Source organism: Nannospalax galili, unplaced genomic scaffold (genome assembly GCF_000622305.1).
Source record: "Nannospalax galili isolate Female #2095 unplaced genomic scaffold, S.galili_v1.0 scaffold1189, whole genome shotgun sequence".
Taxonomy (NCBI): domain Eukaryota; kingdom Metazoa; phylum Chordata; class Mammalia; order Rodentia; family Spalacidae; genus Nannospalax; species Nannospalax galili.
The window spans coordinates 383,524-398,979 of NW_008360313.1; the positions used below are offsets into that span (position 1 = coordinate 383,524).

At 40.2% G+C, this 15,456-nt stretch overlaps 1 long non-coding RNA gene across 1 annotated transcript in view; it reads left to right on the plus strand.

Moving 5' to 3' along the window:
- Nucleotides 1-12,230: 12,230 nt before the first annotated feature.
- Nucleotides 12,231-15,456, plus strand: part of LOC115068712 — a 21,514-nt gene continuing 18,288 nt past the window's right edge. Inside the window, exon 1 of the long non-coding RNA XR_003848058.1 lies at nucleotides 12,231-12,468. This is a non-coding gene — a long non-coding RNA (uncharacterized LOC115068712). The remainder of the gene's footprint in view (nucleotides 12,469-15,456) is intronic.

A 15,456-nucleotide genomic window follows, 5' to 3' on the forward strand; every position in this document is an offset into this window, starting at 1 on the left:
ACTGGAAATAATTGTATTTTGTATCTTATATGGCATCTGAAAGTGATTTAGTTGAACAATGTGGTTTCTGATTGGTATTTGAATTGGTTCCAGAACATTTTTCATAATAGCCATCTTAAAGATCCCAATTATCTGATCCTCTTTCCCCCTTCACATGATTTCAGAGGAGGTTTCCAGAGAAAGAGACGAACCTGCAGAGACTGACAAGCCAGTTCCCATTCAGCTCAGCAATCTTTGCCTGTTTGATTTAGTTGAACAATGTGGTTTCTGATTGGTATTTGAATTGGTTCCAGAACATTTTTCATAATAGCCATCTTAAAGATCCCAATTATCTGATCCTCTTTCCCCCTTCACATGATTTCAGAGGAGGTTTCCAGAGAAAGAGACGAACCTGCAGAGACTGACAAGCCAGTTCCCATTCAGCTCAGCAATCTTTGCCTGTTGGGCTCAGAGGAAAGGGCCTGCTTGTTATTCTGAGTCGTCCAGGATGCGTTTATAGTCCCATAAAGGAGGCCTTGGCATTACCAAAATAATTACTTACTAAAACCAGCCTATAAAACCAAAGGGTTGCCTCAGCTAAAAGGCAAACAGGGGAACTTTTTTTTTTTTTTCTTTTAGTGCTAACATGTAAAACTGGTAAAGTGTATTTAGCTTTCTATAAAATCCACTCTGGGTGCAAAAGGGATACTTGATTTACCAGGTGGGCAGCAAAATCAATTCCCCACAGCTACGGAGCTGGCTAAAGAAAGTGGCCTTGTTAAATATGAAAGAACCCTTATCTACCAGGATCCCTTATTTGTAATGCGTAGCCCTCATGGTGTGTTGGGTAAGAACTGGCTCTGGAGCTAGCAGCTTGATGTGACGCAGCATACTCACCATACGACCCACCACGGCAACCCTGACTCGCTGTAAAAGTGTAGGCAATATGCTACTTTTTTCACAAGATCACTAGAAGAAATGAATAAAATCCATAGAAGGACTTAGAATAATATCTGACATGCAATAGTGTATGCAGGAAATACTTATAAGTAATGGACTATTTCGTGGCACAACTAGCTTTTGTTAACACATACTAATAATGAGAATAAAATTTTGGAGTACTATTCATTTTTATTTTTTCCATTGGAATGCACTTCATTTTATTTCTAACTGACAATATCTGTGTAGATTTATCATTTTGATATACACACACATACACATTGTAATGTATTTGCTTAGTTTATACATCCCCACATTCTTACCATTTATATGATGAGAACGTCTAAAGTTTACTCATTGTAATTTTGAATATGCAATACATTAACTTTAGTCACCATAGTGTACACTAGATGATGGAAACTTATTCCTCTAAAATTTTGCACCTTTCTCTAACATCTCCCCTTTCCCCATCACCCACAGCATCTAGTACCTATACTCTCCTTCACTCTACTTTTATGAGCTCAAATATTTGGGTCATTACATAGACAAAACTAGAAGACATTATACTAAGTGAAAAAAACCAAGTACAGAAAGATACATGAACAATCTCACTTATATGTGGAATCTAATAAAGAATAAATATTTGGAGAACACTATGGGTCAACACAGTTCAAATAGTATATATTCTTTAATTTTCTTAAAGATTTTCTCTAAAGTGAAGAATCTGGTAAATTGGATGAACTATAGATAACAGATTCAACCACAGAATGCCTTTGGAAGGCAGGGCATTAGTTGGAGGTACGGAGTCAGTGAGAGTGTGTCTTTAAAGAGCATATCTTGTCCCTGGGCCATTGGCTGTATCACAATGTGATGTAAAGTCTGTGCAGAAGAGATTGAGTGTATGGAATAGTCTGGTTTAATAGACACTTGCTCTCATGACTCACTACATAAGACCAAACTGAATTTGTATTGACAACAATGTCCCCCAAGTCTCAGTATCTTCTATGGTCTTTCCCCCATTAAAAGTTCCACCACCTGAATATCTCCACTCTAGGGACCAAGTTCCCAGAACATGCTAGCCATATCCAAAACATAGCAGATGGTGATGGAAGATCTTATGGAGTCCATGGTCAGAGATTCATGCTGATAATTGCTCTGTCATCTTGAATAGGTGATTTTTAGTGTCATCACCATCCCAGTTACCTGATAGGATCATGAGTAACACATACTACAGGTTACATGAACCAAGCTAAAATAAATGACCCAGAATAACTTTAGCTCATCTTTCATTAATTCAACCCACTCATATGGTCATCCTTAACAGTAAAGGAATTTAAGAAATGCAAGTCATCTATGTCATAAGAACAAGAGAAATGGCATAATCAGACAGCTTGCAATCACTGTCAGAAGCAGGTAGATGCTCATGACATAAGGTTGTAGAACACTGGTTGAGGAACTTGGATCAGTCTCAAGACAAATAGAAATCTATTAAATGGATTTAAGTAAAGAAGAGTGACCTGATCAAATTTATATTTTTTGAAAGATGGCTCTGAACAAAAATATCAGAGAATAGAAGTGCAGCAGTATGGGGCTGGAAGCTCATAAAGATATTATTGTAGAAGCCCAGGCAAGGTAACATGAACTAAAGCAGTCCATTGTGATACAAAGAAGGCCTGGCTTGGGAACAGAATGCAAATATACAAATATACTTGTTAAAGTATCTCGTACTTCTTACTGTATTTCCTTTGGGGTTTTTCCTTGTTGGGAATACCAGCCTTCTTGATCAACATCAGCAATAATGAAGATATCAGAATCGTTACAAAGTTCCTTAACTTTACAGTTATCAGAAAGTCTTTGAGGGCCCCTTACATGGAGTCTTTTGAGTATGAATTAGTTAAGCACTGCTTAACATTTAAAAAAAAATCAACCATGTAAAATCAGTTAAAAATTCAAAAGAACCCCCCTGGAATGTGTAAAGTCAGGGAATCGGAATACAAAGAGCTTCGGTGTTACTTTGTTTTTGTCATTTTCTTCTATATAAAATGCGACCACTAATACCCATGCCTCCCGCCTTTCAGAATCTCATTGTCGTGACAAGCAAACGTCATAGAAATCATACACACTGGGTGCACAGTGGTTCATGTTAACAGGGTTCCCTAGTGTTTGAAGTTCTTGTAATTGTTTGCTCAAACTTTTTAAGGAGATATTCATCAAAGTATTTGCACATAAAGTATTGCATGTTCAAAAGCTTGTTCATTCTTTTCTTGTTTTTACTGCTACCTAATATAACAGTAAGTGAAAGTTATTTGCCTAGTGTAAAGGGCTAAACAAACACAATATATATAAGCTTATTACTTGGTGAACAGTTTAATTGGAGAGTTGAGAGTTTGCTCGTTGTTTTTACTGGTGTAAAAGAGGGAGACTTCCCAACTCCTGGTTTGAACATGATCTTTCTAATAGCTACTGGGCCTTGTTTTTTTTTCTGCCCACCAGTTAGCTAACATGCTAAAAATGATACTAGGTAACACTTATTAAATACTAGGCTCTACATAGCATATGCTTGTGTTTATCTGCATACATGCAGATATAGGTACCCCCCACCACAATCTTACCTCGAGGATATAATTACTACCTTATACTTTTCATACGTTAGGAAACTGAGACACTGAAAGGCTAAGAAATTTTCCAGAATCACAAAGTTAGCAAGTAGCTGAGCTAGAATTCAGACTTACATACTCTAACTCCAGAGCCCGTTCTTTCACCCCACCGTACTGCCCTTCATAATGTACTGCATGATGGATAATGTGCCGTACTCTGTTCCTTACACAACAGTCACAGTCATCATTACTGCATTGCTTTCTCTACAAGAATTTTCACTGACAGCATTAAGATTAAATTGCTCCAAAAATTACCACTCACTTGGCCTACAGTGATTGTTAAAATCAAGCTAGTTAGATAATCCCAGATGGGTAGGAGAACCGGAAAATTCCACAACAAACTGTGCAGTCAGCAGAGCCTTGCCTCAAAGGGGCAGGTCCTTGCCACAAAGCTGCTCTATGAAAATGAGGAGTTTCAAAACCTACCAATGTGCAAAGTAGAGGAAGAAGGGTATATACAGTGTTCCCTTTTTGTCCTTTTCCAGTGCCTTATCTTGTGACAGAGAAAGCAATACTTAAACTGAAGCACAGGCTCAGAGTATGTTCTCACTGAACTGAGGGTAAGTGACTCCAGGTAGGACAAAGAACAGAAAAGCAGTAAGGAGAAAGCCAGGAGCAGTCAATGGGGGAACTTCAGTTTTCAGACCTTGGCTGTGGTGCCATAAAGTTAAGGAGACTTTCCCTAGAGCATCTTTCCAGAAAAAGAATCAGAAAGCAGAAAGGTAAGAGACTGTTCAATGAATCTATCATTCAGGGAAAGAATGGTGTATATTTTACAAGAGACAACAGGCAAACTGATAAACTAACAGAGCAAGTCACCCCAAGCCTTTACCTACTAAGGCCCTTACTGACAGGGCATGGAAACTACCTTAAAGCCAGGATTATGTGGGCCTTGGGTGCAACCCTTCCAATCAAGTAAGAAATAGTGAACCACACTTGTTTACTGTTGGTTTTAACTTTGGGTCAGTTAAAGGCTGTTTTGTGTGCCCCAAAACTCAGGCTCAGTATTTGTTACAATTATAACTAACCTCGTTGCTGAGTTTAACTGTCAGCTTTTGTTGGGTTCCAGCCAGGAAGATACGGCCAAGTCTATTAATTGTCATCAGTTTACTCTTTAAAAAAAAAAGAAGAAGAAAGAAAAACAAACAAACAAAAAAACAGGGTTTCACTATGTAGCCCTGGCAGGCTTGGAACTCATTTGAAACCTAGCTGGTCTCAACTTCACAGAGACTCATGTGCCTCTACGTTCCAAGTGCTGAGATTAAAGGCATACACCATTACATTGGGCCCAAACATCAGTATATCCTTTGGTTTGTGTGGATGTTTGTGAGTGCTTGGTGTTTGTTTGTGAGTATGTGTGTAGTGATGTGCTCATCCATGTAAAGGCCACAAGTTGACCTCAGGTTGTCTGCCTCAATCATTTCTACACCTTATACTTTTGAGGTAGGGTCTCTCACTGAATCTGGAGCTCACCATTTCAAAACAAGGATTATAGGATCACAAGTGAACACTAACTTATCTTTTTTTAAGTGAGTGCTGGGGGATCTGAATTCAGGTCCTATGCGTGCCCAACAAGCACTTCCATTGAACCATCTCCCTGGCCCAGCTTACCATTTAGCTTGATGGCCAGTTTAAAACTCTAAGCTGTAAATTCCAGTTTTTAAACAAAGTAATCTGAGGATTGCTCACTGAAATGTTAACGTTTGTGAATTTTAACATGTCTGTTTGAAAATCTGCCTCCTCTTTGCCTCCCCCAAGAGAACTGCAAAGGTGAGGTAGTTGGAAAGGAAACTCTCATCAACCAGTCATGGAAGGTGGTGAGGAATTTAGGCACTGCATTCTTAAAGGTCCTTGGTGCTATTGACGGGCTTTTAGCAGAATACCAGAGGTGGCATCATGTAAAGGTAAGATTATCATTTTATCTTTGGACTTTCTGAGCCTGAGATCCCTATGACACAGACAATAGATATGTTCTATGATGGAACTACACATTCTGTAGTTCAAAAGACACATGTGAACTGGAAACAGATTTGGGAGCCCATGCCAGTTAGCCAGGAGTTGAAGTCATGAACATAAATGAAATTTCCAAGGTATATATATGAAGATGAAATGAGAGAGAGATTGGGTCCCTGTGGGACAGTTATTCTAAGTTGAGGGTGGAGGACAGATGAAAGATGAGCCGAGGAAAGACAGCAAGATGGGAGAATTACGGGAGGAAGGCATTAGGGAAGCCGAGAGAGAATGGAGCATTATTTAAAAGGGCATGGGCAAAAATGTCAGTTATCTCACAGGGGTCAAGTTAGGTGAAGCCTGAAAAATCCCCTTATTTTAATGGAGATGCAATGCCAGGCCAGTTCCTAACAGCAAGAAATAAACATAAAGAGTGAGTAGAGAGGACTCATCTCTTGACAGCAGCACTGCTACTGCTTTTTTTTTTTTTTTATGTGTATGAGTGCTATGCCTGCATGTAGGTATGTGCACCCGTATCATGCAATGCCCATGGAGGACAGAAGAGGCTACTGGATCCCCTGAAACTGGAGTTATGGACAGTCGTTAGCTTCCATGTGGGTGCTAGGATTTGAACCTAGTTCTTCTGCAAGAACAGTCAGTGTTCCTAACCATTGAGCAATCTTTCCAGCCCCACAGCTACTGCTTTATGCTGTTCTAGGTGTTTCTCCAAGGGATTGGGAAATGGCACTCAAGTTATTCATCTTTGAGTCTCTGACAGCCTCCTAGGACAGATCAGGATGACTTACATCCTTTCAGTTGGAATTTTATTTTGGATTATAGTAATTAATTTTTAAGGTTAGTTTCCAAATCCCTAAACAAAGTAAAGTGATAGACAGGACCTTCCTTTACTACTCAGCTGTCTAAGGAGAACATATGAATTTCTCCAAATGCAGACTCCGTGTGTATTAAGAAACACAGAGCCAACAGCTAAATTGGATCTTTCCCATTGTGATAAAATTCAAGTGACCTCCCAGGCTGAAAGGAATTTTCATTTATTGTTTTTATTTTCTTCTTTGGTTTACTGGTAAGTTTACTTCATAATGACCGTACAGTCTCAGGGGTGTTATTTACAATGAAGCTATCCAAAAGAGCTCAATTCTGTAAAAAAAAAAAAAAAAAAAAAAAATCCTTACTTACTCTTCACTATATTCAACATTCTATGGCTTGCTAGCTTAACCCATCCCTTACTTTTCATATGGTACCAGACTTATCACTTAACTTCTCAGGATTTCAGTAGCCCCATTTATCTTAAAAGGGCGCTGAACAAAATGCTCAGTAATCCTGTATTACTCTATACAAGAGGATGGAAATCATTTTCTATGAAAAGTCAGATTCTATGAAAAGTCAGATAATAAACACTCTGGGCTTCACAAGCCATATTTCTCTATTTCAGTCATTCACTCCCCTATTGTGACAAATAGAATCACAGACAACATGTAAACAAACTATTCTAGCTGTACTCCAAGAAAACTTTTTTATAGAAACAGACAGTTGACCACAGGTTTAACAACCGTTGTTCAAAAGTGTAAAATTAAGTTCTTCAGCTTACAAAATTGGACCCCTTGGAACCATAATAAAAAATACCTTAGGAAAGGCAAAGAAAAGTGGTCATCTATTGCCAGTCATGGTAGGAATTTTAAAATTTAACTCCTGTACTGCAGGTGAGAAGAGCAGAAAAATCTGAACATCAGTATTCATCAGTGACTAATCTGGCTTCTAATTAGGTGAGAAAAATTTGCTAAAACTCTAGTAGAATTATAAAAATCCAGTTTGACAGCTCAATGCAACATGTATTCAAGAAGTATTTGTCATATTTTCTGTTAAAACTCCCAATTTGTGGAAAACCTTTCCCTCTGCTCAAAGACTATATCTATAAATGAAGGAGAAGGAAGAGGAGGATGACAAGGAGGAATTTTAGGACTTGAGGGACCTCAGGTTTCATAAAGGAAGAGTCAGGTTTTTCAGAAACAGGGTCTCCTCCCTCTTTCTTAAGGAAACGATCCTTGTCCACATTAGGTGCTGCTTTCTCCATTGCGATCCCCAGCTGACATCTGTAGTCAGCGTAACTCTCCATCTAGCAGGCCTTAGCTTGACTTAGCAGGGCTCCGTAGTGACCTTTGGCTGACTCTGCCTTACTACTCCTACTGGTGTTAGAGCCCCTCTGAGATCTGGCAGGGACTATCATTAAGCCCTGGTTGAACGGGGTTTCTTACAATTCCTGCTATAGAACCATTTTGCTTCTCAATACAGTGACCCTTCTCTGCCAAGTTTCCTAGCCATGAACTTGTAGCTCTTTCTGCAGTCTATACACATGATGCCAAAAACATGGACAGATTCCAAAGAAGTCTTTAGATAGCTCGAGAAAAGATGGACCTCACAGATGACTCTGCCTGTGCTCAATGCATTTTCTAGTTGATGCGATTGTGACAACCTTAAATCTAATAGTACAATGCAGCCTCCTTCCCAGTCCCAAACTGTTTCTTCTTAGAATTTACTGTTTACCTAATAGCAAATGGAGAGAGAATATCTGATTTTTCACTATAACAAGTGTCTCTTTCTCTCCCCCTCCCTCCCTCCTTCTCTCCCCTCCCTCCCTTCCTGCCTTCCTTTCTCCCTCCCTTCCCCACAATCTCACAGCCTCTTTAGCTAAAAGAGGAGTCAGCTTCCCTCTTTCTGTCACCCTTCCATCTTATTCTTTTACCATCTGCTATCAGGGAGCTGGCCTGGAGAAGAGTGTTTTTTCCTAAACTGAAGGAGTATTCTTAAAACCCTTCCAGCTTAGCCATCCACATGTAAAGGGAGCCATGAAGAAAACCTTTCCCACAATGCCTGGTTGGCTCTCAAGTTCATTATTTTGTTCAAAGTCTAATTTGTATGTCAGATCCTATTTTCTTTCTTGCTAAATTCTTTATGAAACAATTATAATCTCCCCCAGGCTAATGGGTGGGTGAATACATTTGGAACACTCAGAGAAATAGCTTATGTTCCATGTGGCAATCAGAGGACCACATACCTTCAAAACGTACCCTTTCCCATTGATTGACAGTTCATTTTAAAGTCATTCAGTAGTTCTTCCCAGCTAAATAAAAGGCAGATCTTGGGAGCACTAAGCTCAGGGTGGGATAGGATGAGTAGAGAAGTAGAAGAAGAACATGGAGTGGCAGGCCAACAGAATGCCAAGTAGGGCATGCAGGGCATCCAGGATTCAGAAACCCATAGACATGCATTGCACCCTTGCTATTCAAATAGCAGAGTGGAAGAAAAAGAGCTGAAATGTGAATTAGTCTACAGCTCAGTAAGCCTCTCCAGGGAGAAGACTGAAGTAATGAACTAGGACAATAATTTCCTATGACCTAAAGACTGGAATAAGGGACTGGACAGATGGCTCAGCAGATAAGAGCCTTTGTTCCTCTTTTAGAGAACCCAGGTTCAGTTCCCAGCACCCACATAGTAGCTAACAACCATCCATAATGCCAGTTCTAGGGGATCCGATGCCCTCTTCTGGCCTCCACAGACACTACAGGCATGTGGCAGAAACTACATGCAGGCGAAACACTCATACACATAAAAATAAATAAATAAAAACAAAGTTTAAGGCTGGAATAAGTCAGTGATTTTGTTAATAAAATCAAAAGACATGGAACATTGTTTAGAAATAGGTCAAGTTCATTTAGTTTGATTGTCCATGTGAAACACCCTGGGCTTTGGGGAGGAGACTCAAAATCCAAGAGAAGAATTCAACAAAATAATTGCCTCAGGGAGAATTTAAATGCATACCTCAAGAGAAACATGCTTCTAAAACATTTAACAATGAAATAGGAAGTTCATGTTTGATTAAAAGATGAGTAAACTTATAATCAGACATTTATGCCTATAATTTAAATGCCATCCTGCTACCTACAAAGCCATGGAAAATCCATAAGTAATTTACTCTTGGCTTTGAAGGATTCTATATAATTTCAGGAGTACATTTTGTTCCTAATGTCTCATCCTATGGCTGACCTCACTCAGCATTTCATAAACATCTACTGACTGGAAAAGAGATGGAAGAAGAAGTTAGTAAAGCAAACCAACCCAGCATTAAAATACTCCTCAGAGATTAAAATGTGCCTTTCATCCATGACTACACACAGGAGTCACAAAACAATCCCAGGTACTTGGAAGATCCAGAATAACGATTACACTTAATCCTATCTTCGAGAAGATTAAGGTCTAATGGGAAAGAAATAAAATACATAAAATCACCTTAAATACATACAGATGTGCACGGCAATTACAAGAGAGACTATGGAATCAGGAATTAAACTGATTAGTTGGGGAATAGCTAGATAAATCTCCAAAAGATGGGTAAAGGAAATAGAGATGCAGTTTTCTGTACTGTAATTACTGCACTTTCAGGCAGTTTCTTTGTTTCATGATACTTTATACCTAAACCTATAGCATGCAATCTCCATCATCCAAGACTTATCATCAAGTACCCAAAATAACTGCAAGATTTTTGTATGTGTCATCAGCTACTCTCCTAGTAAAAGAATTAAATTTCATATCAGGGAGCTTAGTAGACTATGACGACAGATATATGGAGTTATAGAACAACTTGAATTTGTCAGGTATCTACAGTTGTGGTATGGATAGTATAGGGTTTCCCTCTACAGTCTATAAATACTTTTTTGCCCTGCCTCCCTTCATCATTACACAGTGAACATTCCAACATATACACTTATGTATTGGGACAGCTGTAGAAAATAGCATTCTGTGATCTGTTCTGGAGCTTGGTATGGACAGGTTTTAGCTCCATGCTTCTTGGTATCTTCTGTTTCTTCAAGGTCAGAGAATCAGGAGAGTCAGCAATTTATGAGAAGACTCAAGATATCATTTCCAAGAGGGAGGGAAATTAACCAGAGGAAAATAAGAAATTTTATCTTTTGTTAAAAGGGGGACCCAGAAGACACATTCCATTAAAGAAGAAAAAGAGAAAAACATAAAACATTAATAAAGAAGAGTCTAGAAAGAGCTTGGGAGGACTCTGGAATGCTACAGTCTGCTGTAATGATTTGCCTGGCCAGAAACTCACCCAGCAATTCTTTTAGAAAAAGAGATAGAAAGAAAAAGAAGGAAAGAAAGAAGGAAGGAAAGAAGGAAGGAAGGAAAGAAAAAGAGAGAAAGAGAAAGAAAGAAAGAAAGAAAGAAAGAAAGAAAGAAAGAAAGAAAGAAAGAAAGAAAGAAAGAAAGAAAGAAAGAAAGATCCATGGGGACCAAAAACATTGACTAATAATTCTTGAATCCATCTCCACAGTATTATTCATCTCTGCCAAGGTCAGGTTTGGTCACCACGTGGCTGGAGGTCTGGGCATGCTGTTCCCAGTTTTATTTTTACAGTAGTTATGCAGCCCTTTATATTTTCAAGGGCCCTCCTGTCACTTATTACCCACCCGTCCAGACCACCCACCCACATTCCCACACTCAATATGTCCAGACACACCCACAAATTCTCAGATCCTTTCAATCTTACGGTGACTCAGGCTATGGGAACACTGTTTGCTCCAAATGACTTTTCTTTGCATACTTGGAATTTCCCCTAAATAAATCTATGTCCCTCCCTGGGGACCTATCTAAGGATCTTACCACTACGCAAACATTTATAGAGCACCTACTGTGTGTAAGGCACAGATGAATGCAGGGGCAAAAGGAAACTCACCAGGGGGCAGAGCGGTTCAAGAGTTCCTTCTGCTAAGGAAGCTCCTTTGTTTCCTTATAACCAGATGTGTGATGTACGTGTGTGTGTGTGTGTGTGTGTGTGTGTGTGTCAGAGAGGGAGTGGGAGCGAACAGGGATCAGGATGGAGACCATTTCTTTCTCTCATTCATGCTTCTCTCATCCTTGTCTTGATTCAGAAAATGGGACGAAAAGGAAGACCCCTTCCTCCACATCCTACACAGTGGTGCCTGCCTGTCCTCCAAGGGACAGCGAGGAAGGCGTTGTGCTGGAGAGACCACTGGCTGTTGTGTGGCCTTCGGCCTTCCTCAGCCTCCTGGGCCTGGAGCCCTTAGGATAATTTATGAGGTGTCAGGATATTCTGACCACAAGGTCGGAACAGAATGGTTTTTACACTTCAGCTGCCATGAAAGAGAAACAATTTAATTCTGTTTCCCTCTGGCACTGTCTGTTTTCACAATGAACAGGGGATCTGGGTCGCCTGGAGATTATTTGTCTAAGCACAGACCAAGAAGGCTGCTGAGACTTGAGATGTCTGATTTTAACTCTGGCTTCCTTCGGCTTCCTTCCCAGATAGGGAATGGGGCACTGCCTTTCTTACCATACCAAAATGAGGCTGACCAGCATTTCACGCAGGTAGTTGCCATGTACTAGTGAATAAACCAGATTTCTAGTGTCCCTCCATCCTCCGCCAATGTTTAACAGGAAAGGAAGTACTAGTAAGTAAGGGGTGTACAAGAGCCTGTTCCTGAACTCAGAAAGGTCAGATAGTCCCCCATCATGCCATGAGTCTGAAGTACTGTTTCCCTTGGCTTGGAAGCACAGTTTCTTGGCTCCTGAGACATTCGACCGAGTAGCCTGGAGCTCAGCCTGCCAGCAAAACCTCACTGGGAGAAATCTCAGCGTAGCAGTGTTCACCGAGCAGCCAAGCAGACACTGGCAAGTCATTCTGCTCGCTCAGGACCCCTTCAGTCCTCTACTTAAGCTGGACTGTGATGGTCATCTGTGAGTCAGAATTTGACAGTAATTTCTTCACAGAATTCTCACCCAGGAAGCTCGTGAAGTGGAGAGGGCTCCTGGATGCTTGCTTTAGAAACAACAGACTTCACCAGGGCAGTTTTTAATGACCTGTATTAAACTCATCTCTTCGGATCTGGCCACATGACAGGTACTGGAAAAACAGCATAAATCAAAATATATCTCATCAATTTTTTAAATGTAAAGCTGATTTTAAAAAATGATTAATATATATTTATTTGCTTTATATATGTAGTGATAGGCAACAGTCTTCAAGAAACAGTAAATGAAAAGTACAAGGGTACAACATAGTGGAATAATATACTGCCATGTATGTAAAATGAGCATCTAAATAGTATTATATAATAAACATAGTATAGGAAATATACGCTTGCTTGCTAAAGAGTTTTCTGTGGAAGGCTAAGGATAAAAATTGAAGTGGATATTTTTCTTCTCATTATAAATTTTTGGCATCTTATAGACGGTTTAAATTAAGAATTCATATTACTTTTAAATAACAGGTCTTAATTTAAAGAATAAAGTAAATCCCAGAAAACTGTGGTAAAGTAGGAAAGAAGGTAAATGATTCAAGCCAGTTAGTTCCCTACAAAGTCCCCTGACCAAACCACTCCCCTGCACTAAACCACTCTCCAGAACCAAACCACTCCTCCGTATTAAATCACTCCCCTGAATTAAACCACCCCTCAGAATTAAAGCAATGAATTCTTGGTGGCAAGTGTTAAAGAACGAGTTAGTAAATGATCTTTTCTAGCTCTCTTAATGGTAGTAAATTCTTAGGGACGTACTTACTTTCACCATAGTGGGATGATTATTCTCCGAAAGAGGACTAGGTCTATGGATGAACCCTTTTGTGATTTAACATCCACTAAGTATCAGTTTTAATCACAGTGATGTCAAATTGGTTTGATATCCCTTCAGCACAAGTCACTTTCTAAAGCTCACATTCTGGACTACTTGTCGCACTGAGAATTGATCTTTACATGTACAGCAGATGTTGAGCCAAGCCAAGTAGGTGTATTGCAATGAGCACTGGATCCTAGGCCAAATGGCATATGCTATGGTTATATGTTAACTTGTTAAGTTGGTAAGTTTATTTGATCTTTGTGACCCTTAGTTTTCACATGTGTACATGGAAAGATTTGAATGAGATATATGACTTTAAAATGACTTTCACTGGCTAGTGCTAAAAGTACATGCTTAGCATACACAAGGCCTTTAGTTCAATCTCTAGGACCCAAACCTAAAGCTATTCTCTGATTCTATGAAAATACAATTGCCATCTGTTATGTGTAAATGGGGCTTAGGATAGGATACAGGCCTCTCATGTTCACACTTGATGATCAGGAAGATGCAGAGACGAACAACTTTCTGATTTCTCCTTCCCTAAGTCTGGATAACTGGACTGTGATCCCAAAGATGAGAGATCATCACCAAAGCACAGAAACAAGTTCTGAAAGTACATTCTGCTCTGCCAGATGACAAACAACCACTGCACTGTGAACTAAGCCTTGGAAGTAGCCTTAGATTAATGGCCTACTGCCATTCCCAGGGGGCCCATCCCTTGTTATACAAAGCCATGCTAAAATGAAGATGTATCTTCCCATTCTCAGTATCTCATTTTGTCCATATCTGTGAAGAACCACGTGGTCTTCTAGCTAGCTTCGGAGTGTTGTTACAACTCACTTGACTCAGAACGGCCAGAGATCATAAAAGAGAACGAATGAACTGCCAGGGCAGCAGAACTCATCAATCCACTCGTCTCTGAAGTGGGAAAATTTAAGAGCTCAATTGCTGAGAAGCCAAACTGAAACATGCTTTATCATTTCTCTGCAAATTTCACCAACAGATTTCTATTCAGCATGTAGCTACTGTTCATTTCTTTCTCCAGATATTCCCATTTTTTTTCATTTCTATGCATATATCCTTTCTTCCTCAACCCTATAACACAGTCTTGATTGGTCATTCTTATTTAAATTTTATAACTCTGCCACATCTTCAGTGTTCTGCTTTCACGGGGCAGTTAAAACAGACCCTAGAGAGGGAAGGCAATCGAAGCATTAATAAATATGATCTTTGGAGCTCTAATCCCTGAGATGAATTGGAGCTCTGACCTTGGCAAGATAGAAGCATCTGGATGGATTAAGAAGTAGCCAGTGGCTTTAGACCTGCTATTCATGTTCCTGTTCCTCCCCAACCAGGAACTATTGTATCAGGCCTTGCTTCATCCTGATTCTCAATCATGCATACAATTCTAACTATGAAAGGCTCTTTCACAAGACACTCAAATGTCTGAACTAGATTGGTGAATTTTCCAACTGGTAGCAATGTAATCAAATTATAGATTCAAGTGGAGGAAAAGGGAAAACTTATGGCTCCAAGGTTTAAAATATTTGACTATGGTATTGAAATAGATTCACTGTCATTATCCATTCAATGGGCTGAATAAAAGTGACTGAAAACCTGTCCCGCGCTATCGTCTCGCCAGCAAGAACGACGCGGCACACTCAGGATCCTTCTGCAGGAAAGCTTTAATGCATCTTGAGAGGGAGAGCATAAGCTTACAGGGCGAAGACCCCGAATGTCAGAAACCCAGCCCTTATATAGGTTAGTAAGCCCGTCTTGGACGTGGCAACTCTTGATTGGTCACAAACTCATCAGCCCATATCACGCCACAAGGTAGGCAGAGACTAGAAGGTGGAAAATTACTTCGGGCATGCGTACTGACTTATTTACTGCTCAGCATGAACCGGATGTGAGCGCCATCTTGTAATGGCGTCTGCAGGGACGGCAGGCAGCTCCCCACAGTTATTGCCAGCTACTGCCACTCCTCCATTCTTGTGGGTGCCGCTCCTTTGTTCTCATGGGGGTCAAGGCTGCTCCTCCACTCACCCTGGGCTGAGGCCACTCTTCTGCTCACCTGGTGCTGAGGCAGCTCTTCTGCTTGCCCTGTTCTGCCTCCTGTCGTGGCCTCTTCTGCCCAGTTCCAGAGTGCAGGGCTGGTGAGAAGACTATGTCAGCGGAACACCATTCAGACACAGGAGACCAGGTTCAGTGACACAGGTTTGCTTTATTGCAGGAAGGCACAAGCTTATATAGGGGTAGTGGTCCAATCACAGCA